This window comes from Motacilla alba, chromosome 15 (assembly GCF_015832195.1).
Source record: "Motacilla alba alba isolate MOTALB_02 chromosome 15, Motacilla_alba_V1.0_pri, whole genome shotgun sequence".
In the NCBI taxonomy this organism is placed as follows: domain Eukaryota; kingdom Metazoa; phylum Chordata; class Aves; order Passeriformes; family Motacillidae; genus Motacilla; species Motacilla alba.
Genome location: NC_052030.1, coordinates 4,973,483 through 4,987,590, shown reverse-complemented (window position 1 = coordinate 4,987,590; position 14,108 = coordinate 4,973,483). Strand labels below are relative to the sequence as shown.

General features: G+C 42.0%; 1 long non-coding RNA gene across 1 annotated transcript in view; it reads right to left on the bottom strand.

Moving 5' to 3' along the window:
* Positions 1 to 14,108, bottom strand: part of LOC119707472 — a 46,800-nt gene that overhangs the window by 15,771 nt on the left and 16,921 nt on the right. Inside the window, exon 2 of the long non-coding RNA XR_005258771.1 lies at positions 10,087 to 10,203. This is a non-coding gene — a long non-coding RNA (uncharacterized LOC119707472). The remainder of the gene's footprint in view (positions 1 to 10,086; positions 10,204 to 14,108) is intronic.

The following is a 14,108-nucleotide window of genomic DNA, read 5'->3' as shown; positions in this document are numbered from 1 at the left end:
ACTAAATTAATTTCTCTCATTCCTTTCCATTCTGTCCTATTTTTTACAAGAGCCTTTTAAAAATGTTGCTTACTATATGATTATGCACAGCAGGGGTTTGTAACAACCTCATCTTAACTCAACTAGCTCTGCCCTTGCTGTGGAATGATTGGTTGCCTTGGCAATTTTCTCCACGCGATGCTCAGGAGCTACAATTATAGTGCTTTTCTCAGTAGTGATCCTCTTAGTTCCCTTTCTTAGGAGTTCATGATAAGGAGATACAAAATGGTATCTATAATGGATTTTATTGCTCCAGCCTTCTGTCTCCTTCAGCCCTGAAGGAAGCAAATCTGCACTATCTAAACCTGTTTGCTCTGTAGCAAGGAGAAAAACCCTCTGTTTGTGTAGAATGAAGGACTGTGTTATCTGGAGGCCACAACCAGGTGGGTCAAGCCACCTGAAGTGATAGCTCTGAGTCCCACATAAACCCTGAGGATTCGAGCAAGAGTCTTTTGGGCCAATCCCCAGTGAGAAGAGAGCATTGCTCTGTATTGCATTCCACAGACCTCAGCTCAAAGGTGCTGTCTCTGCAAGTGAAGTAATGGCAGCTTGAACTGCTGTCTCTGCAAACTCAGGCTAAATGCAGATGAGCAGGACTTCACACTGAAATGGGAGGGGGAGCTGCCTCAGCCTCCCTCAGCTCAGTTTTACAGGCCAAGCCTGGTGCTAAACTACACCATCACATATTGTCTATGCACATAGTTATGGACAAAAGTAAAATCTGTGTCAGCTCTGTGACATCAGCAAAAGATTCAGTGATAAAAATGCACTATTTCCTTGACTGGACTTGTTCTTCAAGGGTAACAGGGGTGTTTAAAATTAAAAAAAAAATCAAATTTATAAAAATAAATTTGAATATGACTGGTAACAGAGAGGGAGCAAGACTGCCAAGTAAGCAGTCACATAGTAGACCATTAGTTTCGGGAGAAATCTAAGGACAGTACGGAGGTTAGTTCTACCTCTGCTCTCTGTAAGCAGTGGATGGATGCACAGAATGGTCATACATTGCTCAATTTACATGTGAGCCTCTGTATTGTGTTCCTGTGAGTACCTGAGGAAGGACGTGTGGTTTTCTTGCTGCTGAAGTTGGCAGGCTCCAGTTCCTGCTGAGGGAGGGAAGTTGTTCTCACCATGCACAAACTGTGGGGCTTCACAACAGAAATGCTTAATTGCAGCTGGCATTTTGGACACTCTCGGTGCCTGTGCCAGGGGGCACTTGGCTGATGAGAGACATCCCTTCTGACACAAGCAACGTGAAAACTGCAGAGGAGACCGAAATGCTGAACTGCTTGTTCAACAATTAAGAACCTAAAAAAATTAAGCAGTTCTAAACAGTTCAGTTCTAATGCTAAAACACAATCAAGCAGAAGATAGGTTTCCAATTCTGTGCACACGGGTCTCCTCGTTTTCTCTTCCCTGGCCCCCTCTGCTGTCAGTGTGACCCGAGATGTACTCTGTTCTAAGAGGGCAGCCACCAGCAGCCGCCTGAGATGCCATCATTAATTAAAGTCTTGGTTCTCAAGTGCTGCTCAGATTCAGAAAAGGGTGAGAAATACCACCTCTGAGAGCCACAAAACCAGAACTATCTCTCAACCAAGATAACTGATGCTGAGCACTTCCAGGTAGATCATACAAGTGCTTGGCATACACAAACCAAATTCAAATCTGACTTGAAGGAACAAAACTCCACCACCACCAAAAGCTCTTAGTTCAACTTAAAAGCTACATGAAGAGTCTAAGAAGGAGCTCTTCTTGCACTAGTTACTGTTTTAGTACCCCTTTGAAGAAGAAACTAAATGGCAAGGTTTGATCGTTTTGTTAAGTTTAACACTGTATCAGTAATTTGCCCATTTTGGCCCATAGAAAGCCTCTGTGCCTCCAGTTAAACAGCAAAGAGTGCTCTCAGCTACCCTTGACTTTCTCCTATCAGCACACTCCTAGCCAGGTGTGAAGTCCACGTTTGCTTTTTCTTTCAAGAACCTAGAAATCCAATAGCATAGTTGGAGCAAGTTTCTGCTTCAGCAAGGACCCAAGCTTGTTTTGGGTCAAAGGAGTAGCATTAATCCTCCACTTAATTGCAGCCCCCTTCAGGGCAGAAATTGGCAGCAGTTTAATGTGATGGAGGAATGTTACACATAAGCTCAGGACAAAGCAAGGAATGATGTCTCCATTGAAAACGCAATGAGACATTAATGGAGAGAAAACAATTACAGCTGGAATTTGGAGGGGTTGTCAGGTTTAGCACCTCTGTACTTGCAAAGACTGCTGCAGGATGTTTAGAAACCCTGCTGATCTACGTCACTACCTGCAGTGCTGCATTGACTTGGGAGCTCTTATCGTTTATTGCTCTGGAATTCTTTTTAAAATGTATGGAATCTGACAAGATATCTTGAGGTGGCACGCAAGCTTCAACTGCACTTCACTAAATCTCAAAGAATCTGTGCATCTTTACCTTTTTGCCCTTTTATTTTTCTCATGTTTGTTGCACAAAGGAAACAGCTTTTTATGTGAATGATGATTAATAAGCAGCCCTGCTGAAGGGTGACAGAGCTGGTGCTAAGAACAGGCTCCTTTGATAGACACTTTAAAATGTGTTCTAACATGTGAAAATGATAGGCTGTCAAGTCACCATTCAGGTGTACACCAAGATAATAACATGTATTTAAGAAAAATGATAAGGTAAAATACACATTTCTACAGTAAGAAGATAAATAGTGAAACGCACATTTGCGTGCCTCTATGTAAAGTAAGGAGAAAAAAAGAAAAAAATCAATTCAGAGTGGAATTGTGAGTAGTCTGGACATCTCTACTGCCTTGTGCTTGAAATATCATCTCAACTGAGTGTGTCTTGTTGTATTTGTGCTTGAATTAAAGATAAAAAGAATTTGCAGTGTCCATGCTATCAAATCTTTCTGCATGGTTGAAGGCATCTCAGGACAGGACTTAGTTTAAAGGTTATGCGCATACTTTCAGTATGTGAATTTCTAGGCAGAAATAGAAATGGGATCTTTCTGGAAAACAGTATGATTAATAGGAAGCTTCTAATGAAAATGAAGCAGTAGAATGTCTGGTTTGCTTGTTATCAACAAGAAAACATCACCTATGGGAAGGAAGTTGACAAGTAGCAACTAAAGTTGTGGACTAGTGAAAGGATAATTGTCTATTCCTATTTTTTGGAAGTATACTGCAGCCCAGAATCCCCTTCCCTGATTGCTACTTTGACCTCTTAAGAAAAAAGTGCTCAAGCATTTGAAGTTTAACCTTAGAAACAGGCAGTGAATAACAGGCATTTTCCCATTCCTGTTCATGTTGCCAATTTCAAACATCTGATAAATGTCAAGCCCTCTCCCTTTATAAAACGTTTTTCTTTTGTATCAGGGAAAAACAAAACAAAACAGCAATGTGCAGAATGCCAGTGTGAACCATGAAGGCAACTTTCCTCACCTGAGCAGATTGCCCTGGGGAGACAGGGTAGATACCCTTCATGGAGCTGTTCCAAGCTCTTCAAACCCAGCATCAAAGCAACAACCTTCTGGCTTAGAGGTGAGAAAATGATGCCCTGAGGCACAGCTTCTGTGTCAGGCAGATAGCAAGCAGTGGGCTCGTAAAACAATATTTGAAGAAAGGTAAAAAAACATGAGGGAAAGGGAAGAGTTTCTTATTAGCTGCAAAGTAAGGCTTTTCGATCACAATCTCTGACAAAGAACAGCACTATTTGGACAGTAAATCATTGTGGCCCACTGAGGAACCTGTGCTGATAAGAGCCTGACAGGCCAGGGAAGAGGTTCAGGGCTTGCAGGGAAAATCTTTCATTCCAAACACACACAGCAGACCAGCAGAGGCAGGAGGAGCAGGTACAGGCAGGCAGTTCTGAACAGGAGGGTGAAATGGGATTTCTGCTCTTTCTACAAAGAGGAGAGGAAAGCCCCTCTCTGATGCTTTTAGTTGGGAATAAAGAGGGCTGCCTTAAGATTAAGGTTCTTTTACCTATGTCTTCTTCCCATCAGTTCCTGGGTCTAGTGACACAACACAAAATGAAATTGAGTGTGTCCAGGGATTCCTCTTTGTGCTCTGGATAGGCAGGTGGCAGGGGATAGGTGACTTGGCATGCTGTGCATTTCCTGTAAAACTTAAGACTGTTTTGGACCTGTTTACTTTGTAGTGCACGAATATCGTGTTCCTTCCCTTCCTTTTCCCTTCCCCCTCTTCCCCTTGTGCACTTAGTTTTATCCCCACAGCAAGAGGGAGTTTCATATGGTCTAATGTACATTGGCAAGAAGGAGGGAGATTAGAGGAAAACCAGAGAATTGACTTTAAGCACTTTCCTCTTGATTCCTCAAACACTGTAATTATGATATTTCACTATTCTGCAGTATTTCTGGGACATATCTGAAATCTGAAAGATCTAAATTCAAGAGGTGACTGGAAAAGAAAAAAAAAAACAACAAAGGTTTAATTAATGTTCAGCAGATTTTCTTGTTCCTTTGCCAATGCAAGGACAGATGCAGAAGACTACACTTTGCCCTTGACACTGATCCATTATTCCATTTTAACTATACCATCTTTCCAGGGACTGCTCCACAGCATTAGTGTAGAACCACCCAAACACTTGTATTACTCCTATTTTCCAGTGTTCCTCTTGTGTTACCATTGCTCTTAAATTTCAGAGAGCTCTATACAAGACTGGGTGTTGAGAGAGAGCCTCCTTCCCCCCCCATAATGCGCCCCTGAGCCCTTACTGCCAGTCCTGCAAAGGTATTATGTACCAACAGAGCAGCAAGCAGAGAGGTTCAAAACACATTGAAGAGTCTATTTCTAAAATTTTAAGCAGTTAAGAGCTCATTTAAGCTATTCTGTGGTATTTAAAGACACAGATCAGCAATGCTGAGGTTTCCTCCCCTCTCTATTTACCTTCTATTGGTCATAGATTCTCTCTGAAGTCAACAGCTTGCTGCATCCTGGATTTTTAAAATTTTACTACTGGTCCAGCTAACCTAGCATTCACACTCTAATTGCAATTCACTTGTGAACTTTCTTGGTATAGTTGAGGAAATGGCAGGGGGGGGGGACACATACAGAGGTGTAGAAGCACTATGCTGTGCTAAGAATGAGCAAAACTATATCTAGAAATTATTAAACAGCATTTTGAAAAGGCAAGAAAACCCAACAAACAGCCAGAGCCTCCTGTCTTCCTTGTCTCCTGTGGAAAAAGGGGAATTCCGGCTCTTGCCATTAGAAATAAATTGCCAGCAGCAAGGAGGTACTAACTAGTCTGACACGGTACTTTCCCCAGGAGAAGAGAATCCTGTTATAGCATCGAGAAACATTCTCACCTCAGGCAACTGATCTTAACAGTGCAGTGTCTTAAATTTAGGGAGCAAGAAGGGAACGATGATAGCACTTGCTCTTCACTAAGGCACTTGCCTCGAGAGGCCTCTCAGTCCCACTTCAGATGAACAAAGTCACTGTCCTTCTGTCAAGCACTCAGAGGCACCACAGCTCGCTAACTCCACTCATGGGGACTACTCAAATTGGGTAAACCTTGTAAATCTTCTCACTGGAGAGACACTGTCTTGCAGTCACTATCAAATCACACAAGAGGAGTCAGATTGGATTAGATCACAGCTAAATCTATCCCAGCATCCTGTCTGTTACAATGGTCATTAGCAGATGCAAATCGAAAGCTTGTAAGAAACAGGGCAAGTATAAAGTGATCTAGTACCAACCCAGTCCCCCCAGGAATTAGGGATTAGATGACTCATGTTCTCGTAACAGGCTTTCACTGCAGTGAGACCCACCTTTCCTATCTTCTTGTCTCTGCTTTGAAACTGCCACCCTGCAGTCAAGATGTCTGCAGAAAAATGCATCTGTAATGTGTTAAGGTTGGAAAATTTCTCAGCAAAATTCCCCACGTGTTGACAGAAATTAACGTTGAGATGACAGAAGACTTCATCTGTAGCGAGGGGTTAAAACAAAGTTGAGGGCTTGACAAAGTCTTCATGCTTGGAACTAAAAAACTGGCTCAAAAGCCCTCATTTGCTTTTTGACTGAACCCTGGGTCTTGCATGTTCCTTAAAGCATTGACACAAGGCTGTTGGATATTTGAGGACATAGAGATATTCTTGATACTCGGGTTTAGTTCTATTCCATTTCTTAAAATAAAATATTTAGTCCAGGCACAAGAAAGATTTAAGTACACTGTTCAGGCCAGTCAGAGAATCAGATGTGGGTTCAGTTTACTTCAAACAGAGGGCATGAAACTTCGGTTTCTAAATTCTTTTTCTGTTCCAATTTTCTGGGCTGATCCAGGAAGTTACAACCATACAGAGTTTTCCCAACCCAGATCACATGTATGTGACTAGATAGCAAAATGTCCAGACAAGATCCTTCTCTTTTCAAAAACCAGATCCAGTGAAGCTGCAAGAGGACATATTGAGAAATTCCTTAAATACTCACATAGTCCTCTTCTGTATATGGTGTCATGCAGAAAAACAAGTTGCTACTCTTGGTGCTTTATAAATGTACCAAAATTCAGGTGGATTAAATAGTGCTGTATAACAGCTGGGGAAATATAATGCTATGGCTTCACAGTCAGGTATTCAAATGAAAAGACCTAATTTTACATATAATTACCTCACTATCAGTTTCTATAACCTACCTGCCAATTAATCCCCCAGTGCAGGAGGCCCTCATTTGAGGAATGGAGTGTAATCCTAGACCATTCCCCAAGCCATGTGTGTGCTCAGGGATGTCTCTGGTTTGTCTCTGTGTCCTTGTAAGGGAACACATGCCATGACTGTCCTGCAGACCCTGAGAGGCAGGAGCAAGTACAGCCCAATCCTCCCTAAACCTTGCCAAGGTCAGGATGCAGAGCCCCTGCGGCAGCCCTGACCTGTCTCACCACAGCACAGATACTCTGCTGTTCTGACAGCCTGGCAGTTCATCACCCAGATGAAAGCTCTGATCTCCCCTGTTTGTCAGCAGAGCTGTCACAGGTGAAATTTTACAGATTTCCCAAGGTAGGTGAAATATGACTGGGGGGCAGAGGCAGAGAGGAGGGCAGGCAATGTGCAGTTATTTAAGTCTTCAAGATGTCTCGGGCACAGAGCTTGGTGCTTCTGCCTGGCTCTTGCCCGTGACTCAACTGGAAGAGGCCTAAGGGACTGTTCTTGGAATTCTCCTGATTGTCAGGACAAGCTGCTCAGCCAATGGGCTACATATGGATTCCTCAGCTCTAGGAGGGAAAGAGGTAAGCCCTGTACTGAGTCATCTTCTAGACTTTCAGACTCCTAATGTTCATGTTAAGGAGGCCCTTCTGAGCCTTAAACTTTTATTTCTTATACACTACATGTTAACTAGTTGTCCATTAAGTCCTACATTTTGAAGTAGTTAGGTTTCTTATAAACATGGAAATTAGAATCCTGTACATCCTGCAGAGACTCCTGAATCTGGTGGCAATTCCAATGCTGTGGTTCAAAGCTCTCTCTCTGTCAGAGTGCAGAATGAGACTTAATTTTTGATGTTGAGTTGTTGAGCAACAATGAACATCAGCTAGTCATGTTGTGGTTTTATGGCAGACACTTGAAAACAGCCACAAACCAACAATCATTTGAAGAACTCCTCAGAAAACAAGGAGCAGATGTCTTTGGAAAAGCCTAAACGTGACTGGAAGTGGAGGAAGAGAAAAGCTTACAAGGTTTATCAAACAGGAAAACTAGTCACAGTAAAAGGAAATGTAGCAGGCAGAACTGATCCATCTTTATCTCTCTTAGGTATTACCTAGCCAATCTCGCTGGTATTCCAATAAGAATTTGACAGTGCTCTACTTTCTCTGTAAGTGGTCAAGCATTTAGCAAATAAACAGCAAACACTGGTGAGTTTCATTAAACAATACAACTTCTTTCCTTTCCCATTGGTATTCAAGCAGATCAGTGGTATGCTGGAAGGGGAGAGAGCTTCTACCCTGTCAGTCAATTTTGTATTTAATAAATCCTACCTTTTTCTAAGTTCAGTTCATTCCAAACAGCTAATTTTGTGATAGCCTGAGGATGCAGGGGGGTCAATACTTTTTGCAGGGAAAGTCAGGGGTCAAAATTTGATACTTGCACACTGAGTACTTCCATCTTCCCTGACATAATGTACACTGAATCTACTTGTGTGATTCTAGCACCCCTAGTCCCCTCTTTCTGGTCTCTCCAATATCCATGACACGACATATTTTCCTTGTCAGGAAAGAAGTGGTGAAAGTGATCAAAATAGATAATTTGGAAGCCTGTGCCAGGTGTCAGTGCAGGAACTGTCTCAAGTATCTGAGCCACAATTTTAACCCAATGAAATAATTTGGTTCTAACAGATCTACTGCCCCAAGGTGGACCTGTGTTGTTGTTTATGTATTTATTTTATAGCTTTGGCCAGTCAAGCATTGGAAGTACAGGGCTTCTTTCTATGCAGTTCTGGGCTCTGACACTTATCCCAGTCACCAACTCTCTGAGAGCTGAGCAGGTTTTCCCAAAGGTCCCTCCAGTACACCATTCACAGCATTTATGGGGATATGGTCTTTACCTAACTAATGCCATCAAAGTGTCTCAAAGGAAAATAAAGCAGAACAGAAATAGCTCCGGTTCATATCATATGCTGCTCTGAATAATGAGGAAAAGATGATGTAAAATGTGCGACCACTTTTTTTTTTCCAAATTGATTTATCTATTTTGTATTTGGAATGAACTGCCCAACTGAAATATCTCTAAATGGCAGCAGAAATGTTTGGAGATTAGAAACACTCCAGAGATGAGATTTCCCCAGTGTCCCCTACACAGGCATATGATGAATCTCCACGATGAAAATAAACAATCCTTTCTACTAAACACTGTTTATATATAAAAGAATTGGCATAGACAAGTAACTTGTAGTTTATGTAAGCCAAGATTCTCTGACAGGCCCAACGGCTACAGATGAAGGTGAAACAAAATAAAAATCAATAGGACAACTCGCCCCAAGGAGAATTCTTCTTAATTGTGAAAAGTCAGAGAGTGGCCGAAAGTTGAGTTCAGAAGTACAAAAGGAAATAGATATCAAGAAAGGGACAAATGCAGGGAGAGTCTTGCCAGTTGTACAGCCTTGCATAAGCTAAGCTGTTTTTTTCCACATGTTGTTTTTTTTATAGTTATGGGAGTAAAAAATCTCTGTGGTTGTGCCAGGACACCAGAGAGGGCAGCTTTCTTCCCAGCATCCATGTAACCCTGGAGCTGGTTGTGCAGGGTGCACACTTCCTGGAGCACTCCCAGTTTCCCAGCATAGCCCATCAGGAGGGTCACAGTGGAGCTATGGTGCATCTGGAAGGGGTGTCTGGTTTCTGAGGTGAGTGGCAGAAGTGGGACCCCAAGGGAAGGCTCGGTCCCTGACCCCCTTTGCCCTCACTTGTTCTGATCTTTATTGGGCCGTCTGCCCCGTAGCATCAAAGGCAAAAGCAGGCCCGTGATTTGTCCTACAACAGCTCTATAAAAAACATAATTGCCCAATAACCCTCTGTCTGCAAACCAAGCCATCTTCCTGTTTCTTCTCTCATAAAGACTATTTGACAAGCCTGTTTCATCAGCTTATAAAAACCTAGAAGGAGTAGCCTTCCCTAGAAAGAAACTTTACAGAAAACAGAAAAGAAACTCATTTACTTACATATATATATATGTAGTATGTGTATACACACAAATACACTAAGACTTCCACAATGAGTAAAACACATAAATCACGTAAAACAGCCAAGTATTAGCAAGACAAGCAAAGGAATTATTCCTTCTTTAAGTAAGGATGTATCCCTATATAGTGAATTTATAGTGATAGAAATGTTCTGTAAAAAAACTGAACAAAAGTGAGGTGGGGGTGTGTTGTTACACTAAATGGGGAATGATTTAAAAATAATGCATCAAGAATTATTCTGGATATCCTCCCATTGTTCTGAAGCTGGATATGATCAGAGACATGTAGAATTTTTTTTCCTCTTTTTCTCTTAGAGCTTGTTTTCCCACATAATAACACTGTTGCAAGACTCACCAACAAAAATGATTCTTCAGCCTTCCTTTCAATAAGTACGCAGATGTAAATTGTCCAGTCACCTTCTGGTTAGTGGAGGGAGTAGCTCACTCAGGTGACACTCTGTCCTCAAGCATCCTAGAGAAAATACAGAGAAACTTCAAATTAAATTTCTATACTTAAACTTTAAATCAAGACCATTTTGTGCTTCACCCACTGAAAAGTAGTTTGAAATAATCCTTTGCATAATCTTGCTCTGATGTTTTTAAAAGATCAGTTAGCAAACAACTTGTCCAACTGTCACAGGTTTCATTTGAAATATTGGACATAGGTATACAATTAATTTGATTTGTGGTGCTCAGATTTACACTCCTGGCAAACGTAGGAATATTGCATTTTAATTTACTTTCAATACAAAATAGTTGCTTTGATATGCCTGAGAACAAATGCCTTGGGATCTGTTCCTCCCAAATGATGTCAAATAAGAATTCCTCTATTAAGATCAGTGGATGAAGGATCCGACCTTCAAAAACAAAGAATTTATGACTCCTGCTATGGGCCAAATCTCGACGTGTCTACTTTATTACACATGCAATACTGTTGAAATCAATGAGGACAAAATGAGAAAGGTGATGCCAAAGCTGAGGGCTTCAGATTCCACTGCTTTAAATCCAGGGATATTTCAGAATTCTCTAATTTCACACCGATGTTTTGTGGAAACAAAAAAGCCCAAATCTGGAACAAGGGTAAAACCATAAACTCCAAGTGGCCCTTGCAGACAAGGGCACTCTGAGTAGATGTATACATAGTTAGGGTGTTGAATAATGCCTGAAATATAGAAGTTTGAAATAATATAAGGATTTCATTAATGGTACATAGGATGTCTCTTCACGTATTTTTCCTAGCTTTTTTTCAGTCTTATACAGGAATGAAAGATTTCCTTTCCATTCAGTTATCTGTGCTCTGGTTTGTATTCACATAACTAATTGTCTCTGTGGGACTGAATCTTGATTACAATTATCTGTCTCCAGAATTTTATACAGCTGTCAGTCGTTGCTGGCTAACAGTCTGCTTCCAACACCCACTCTCTTGGTTCCTTATCATGCCCTAGTTCATCTCTCTTCAAGGCCCTCCTGAGATTAGACAATCAAGCTGTCAAAAAAGAACCATTTTCCAAGCCTTCTCTACTTTTTCTGCATTCTTTCTGTTCAACACAAGGTCATCTACACAGGGGACTGAGCCCTGCACTCCCCTAGCAGATTCCATTGCATCTTTTCAGTAGTTACACTCCTGAACTATATTCTGCTCCCTCTGCAGGCTCCTTCATTCCCCTTGTACCTAGCGGAGAAACAACCTCTCTGCAACTTTTCCCAAAATGGAAAGAATTAATGTCCCAAGGAGCTACATTCAGAGTGACCTGCCTGGTGTGGACCTGTGGTTCAAGGCAATCCAGTAGGCCTGTCTTACAATGTGAGATGATGCAGGAGTCCTATATGTTATCTCAAACTCTGTAAGGCCAGGCTTCAAAAAAAAGTCAGTGTCTGCCTCTTTCTCGTGATGGTTCAACTCTTCTCTCAAATCTTCTTGTGCTCCCCCTATCTCCTCCCTGCATAGCTCTCTCCCTCATAGTTCATCTAGGTGGTGAACACAAATATTCTTGGAACACTTTCAGCAGTAAAGCCCAAACACAGAGAATGCTGAGCCTATCCCATAATGGCAAGATGGCACTTTTGCTCAATGAAAGATGTCAGACAGAAACTCACATACAACTCACCCAGAACAGTGGACAGAGAGTGATCAGTCATACCTTGGGCATCTCAGTCTTATTCTACCTACTTCCCAAGCTGGGAATTCCTCCTTCCTCACGTCTCCGGTAGACTTCTGTTCAGCAGCCTCCTCCTCCCACCCAGTTTGTCCCAGGGACCCCCGAGTGATTTATTCCCCCCTCTGCTGAGGAAAGCTCTCAGTAGAGGCTGTGCCCATCTCAGAACCATGCCAGCACAGATACCTCCACCTGGGGGAAGCAGAGAACCACAACGAGCTCCTTACTTTTGGAAGGTTCGCGAGTACTCTCCTGCTTCAGGTAGCTCCTAAATATGCCAAACTCCAGGCTTAAAATTTGTGCCAGGTCCAACACCAGCACTAAACAACCATAACTTGGGCCAAAACCACACATGGGAAGGAGTTTTCACTCAAAAGAGACACTGGGTTGGTTGGCGTCCTCATACCTCCAATCTATCTTGGGAGGGTTTCTCCCAAGGAAAAATTGGACCCAAATGTGAGGTTTCACCTGTAGCTTTGGGACAGATGCAATATAGGCAGGTTATAAAAAGCAAATGACATGATATTGTACAGAATCATAGCTCCTGGAGTTGGCAGGTTAAGCTTGTCTGGGCCACCAGGCTATAATGCTGTATGTGTATGAAGGTTGTGTTACACACATTGCATGATTCCTACAGTAGCAATTCCTAATTCTATAGTATTGGAGAAGAAACTGTATACCATTTGTGAGGATATATACTCTTAGGATGCAGTATTTAGGTAGTATATTCTACTGATTTCTGTGAGGAAAGCAGAAGGGTGCTGGACAGAGCACTAAGCATGACAGACTGAATTTTTGAGCAAAACCTAGAAATTAAAGTCTGCTTTTAAAAAATGAATCAATGTGTCAATGGTGACAAAAAAGTCCATGCTGACTTTTTTTCGAGCAGGAACATATTGTATTTAGTCTCCTCTATAGGTGCTGGTGTAGTAAAAATATAACTTGTCTTGAAACATTAAAGAAACTGAGTTGACCACTGGGACACTGAGATCTGTGGCCCAGAGCCCTCCAGCCCAGAGTTTAACTTCAAGCCTCCCTGCTCAACAACTGTTCACAAAGTTGTTTAAAATGAAGGTCTCAATCCTGCTTAGCAAATCTGCATGGTATAAAGTTGAGCTAAACCAGAGCCTTGTTAAACAAAATAGGGCTCAGTGGTGGCTTGGCAGTTTGCTCCTGCTGTACAGAATTGAGACTCAAAGTAGAAGCAGATTAAAAAAATCATGGACGAACAAAACTTTCCTCTTGTTCCATCACTCAGGCTCTTAGACATGTTGAAAAATAAACAGCCAGCAACTTTTACAGCAGCAGGACTTGGAGCGTGCTATTGTAAAACCCACTAAATCTTTAAAGGAGGTACACCTTTGGAAATATTTTATAGACACTCATCTCCCCAGCAGGAAAGCTAATGCTGGAAAGAGACATCTTTAACAAATAAATAATAGTTTATTAAGTCACTTGTCTCCATAGCAGGAAATAAAGTGGGGGGTGGGAAGGAGGGTGGTGGGGTGACAAAGGAAGGGAAACAAAAAACATTACCCTTGCAACCCCTCTGCTCCAACAGAGCTGTATTTATTTAAAACACTCTTCTCCTAAGACAGATGGAAAAAATAATTAACCCAGCCACCCACCCCTTTTATTAAACTCCTTTGTGACCACCAGGGATACGATTAACATGGCCACCATAAAAACCCAGTCCCCCACTCTCAAAATAAAGAGAAAAACACAAGCAAGAGTGAGACACCGTGCAGGGCAGGAAGTAAATTAAGAACCTGCCTTTAGGGCAGTGAAATATTTTTCTGAGTACCTGCTGGAAAATTTCACAGAATCGCAGTGAAGGGGTGAGCATTCAGTTTATCTCAGTATGGCCTTGAGGACTCACTTCTGTGAGAGTCTTCCTCTTGGGCAACCAACTCCTGTTGAAACTGTATGGAAGTGCCATCACTTAATAGCAGAGTAAGGACAGAGGACACGGTGCCATGTGGGAGGACAAACGGGCAATTTACAAGTTGTCCCACGCTTTCCCATTTTTGAAGCTTGCCCAGATCCTCTGATGTCCCATGTGCAATCACAGAAATTCTTGGGGTGCTAGGTGTCTATCTAAATTTTTTAATCACTGGACTTTTCTATCATCTTCCTATTGCTGCTTGAAGGCATTACATGCCTATGGAGGGCCGGGCCAGATTTCCTCAGGAAAAGCTATCTTCATTTATACAGTGGAAGT